This window comes from Amyelois transitella, chromosome 18 (assembly GCF_032362555.1).
Source record: "Amyelois transitella isolate CPQ chromosome 18, ilAmyTran1.1, whole genome shotgun sequence".
Lineage (NCBI taxonomy): Eukaryota > Metazoa > Arthropoda > Insecta > Lepidoptera > Pyralidae > Amyelois > Amyelois transitella.
In genome coordinates, this window is record NC_083521.1 from 9401705 (window position 1) to 9404779 (window position 3075).

A 3075-nucleotide genomic window follows, 5' to 3' on the forward strand; every position below is an offset into this window, starting at 1 on the left:
CGTGTGGTTCCCGGCACCAATAAAAATAAGAATAGGAACACTCCATCTCGTTCCTGTCAACCTGTCACTATTTGAATCTCAATTCTATCATAAACTAAACGTGGCATATCAGTCTTTTTGAGATTGTTGGCTCTATCTACCCCACAGGGATATAGACGTAATTATATTTATGTATGTACCCACATCTTTGATTTTCTAAAATGTCATTGTTATACCGTAGTTTTTTATATTGAATTTTCTTTGTCTTATAATTTATGTTTATTGTGAATACAAATTTCATTAAAAGAGTAAAAAACCATAATAAACTAGAACTTTATGGAGTGTAAAATATATTTATTTATTTATGTACAAAAAATAAATACAGGAGCATTTGAAGAGGAATTTATTTTACAAAAGTGCTAATTGTTTCAATAGATATTTCTTCAAGTAGACCCGTTAGAGAAGACATTAATATTGGAGCAGTGTGAGTATATATATTATTTAGCATTATCTTATCTATTCTAATTTTATAAGATTATATATTAATTACTAGCTGTGCCCCCGACTTCGTTCGCGTGGAAAAGTTATTTTTGGCAACATTGAAGCTCTCAAGGATAAATAAATTTCGCCGTATTTTTCACATTTTTTATGATTTCTTCGGTCTTAAAAGTTGCAGCGTGATGTTATATAGCCTAAAGCCTTCCTCGGTGAATGGTCTATTCAACACAAAAAGAATTTTTCAATTCGAACCAGAAGTTCCTGAGATTAGCGCGTTCAAACAAACAAACAAACTCTTCAGCTTTATAATATTAGTATAGATGTATCTTATAATTACAACATAATTTTAACCCTATGACATAGTATAGAGCATCGAGACCGCGATGACCTAACTTCATATCCCGCACTAAATTTTGAAACTTGTACAATACGTCATAGCCAACTATGGGACAACTATTTGTAACAGGCATATTGAAATTGAAACTATTCGAACTAGTCTAATAATAATGTTTTTGTTTCATTACCATTTGGTATAATATTTAGTATTTTAGTCAGACTTAAGTTATAATTTATGACAGTACCCGAAACCGCCGAGCTTGCATGAAGAGAGTTATGAATGTGGATGAAGCGAAGGTAGTATGCAGAGATCGTGGCAAGTGGAAAGAGGTAGTCTCTGCCTACCCCTCAGGGAAAGAGGCGTGATTTTATGTATGTATGTATGTATGTATAAAGGACAAACAATATATCTTTCCCGATACATACAACTTGGGGATTTTCAAGGCAAGAGTGAATAGACATTATTTGATTTCGAATGCACTACCTTAGGCCTCATCTTGTTTATCACCAGGCTGATTGAATATCCCTTACGGGGTAGACAGAGCCAATAGTCCCGACTAAAAAACTGAATGGCCACGTTCAGCTGCTCAGCTTAATGATGGAATTGAGATCCAAATAGTGACAGGTTGCTAGCCCATCGCCTAAAAAAAGGATCGCAATTTTATAAGCCTATCCCTCAGTCGCTTTTTACGACATCCATGGGAAAGAGATGGAGTGGTCCTATTCTTTTTTGTATTGGTGCCGGGAACTATACGGCACAGTATCAGCATCTTAATAAATCAAATAGACTTCCAACTGAGCTACGAAGCACTAATTTCAATATTTTAGCACAACGGCACTCCGTCTCAGTTCGTCGTTTCAATACGCCCCGTTTTTGAATTATCTCATAATATTATCACTCCGGAGTTACACAGTTTGAGTCTAGTCATTTACCTTGTTCAAATTGTTAGTATATCTTGAAAGGTTTTTATTTCATTTGACTATTTTATCATAGGTGAAACTTCGATTAACATTTAAATTTTTGTACTTCAGAAAGAATTAGGTATTGATACAAAAATATACATACATATGGCCACGTCTATATCCCTTGCGGCGTAGACAGAGCCAACAGTCTTGAAAAGACCGAATGGCCACGTTCAGCTATTTGGCTTAATGATATAATTGATATTCAAATAGTGACAGGTTGCTAGCCCATCACTTTAAAAAGAAACCCAAGTTTATAAGCCTATCATTCAGTCGCCTTTTACGACATCCATGGGAAAGAGATGGAGTGGTCCTATTCTTTTTTGTATTGGTGCCGGGAACCACACGGCACAAATATAATTGAGTTTAAAATATTCTGTTCTTGAGTGCTTGACTGACTGACTCACAGCCCTACACGCTGGGTCAAGAAACTTGAAATCCCACCAAAAACATTATGTAAAAACTAGCCAAGTCTCGATGGAGCTGCTTGTTTTTCTCTAAAAAGTAATGAAATTTAGACAAAGGCGGGCCAAGTCTAAGTTGCCTTACTGTGATTTGTTTATACATACACACATACACATGGTCACGTCTATATCCCTTGCGGGGTAGACAGAGCCAACAGTCTTGAAAAGACTGAATGGCCACGTTCAGCTATTTGGCTTAATGATAGAACCGAGATTCAAATAGTGACAGGTTGCTAGCCCATCGCCTAAAAGAGGAATCCTAAGTTGTGTATATATGTCGTAAAAGGCGACTAAGGGATAGGTTTATACTATCCCTTAGTCGCCTTTTACGACATCCATGGGAAAGCGATGGAGTGGTCCTATTCTTTTTTGTAATAGTGCCGGGAACCACACGGCACATGATTTGTTTATTATTTTTCTTAATTTTATATTCGGTACGGTATACTTATATGTTATACGGTCAGTCACCGTTAAACATTCTTTATACGTTAGTGGTAGTACAAGTCAACCGCCAAGTTACACAACATTTTTGCGTTCTGGATGAATTCTATTAATTAATTTTGAATTATTAGAATTATATTAATTAATTATTAATTAATAGAAGTACATACATACATACATACATATCATCACGTCTATATTCCTAACGGGGTAGACAGAGCCAACAGTCTTGAAAAGACTGAAAGGCCACGTTCAGCTATTTGGCTTAATGATAGAATTGAGATTCAATTAATAGAAGTCCTTCTGGATAAGTCAAATAGGGGCCTAAAACCGCGAAATGGTTATAGGATGGTAGGTCAGTGTTTGTTTCGGCCTCGACTTGGCGGAGGCACTG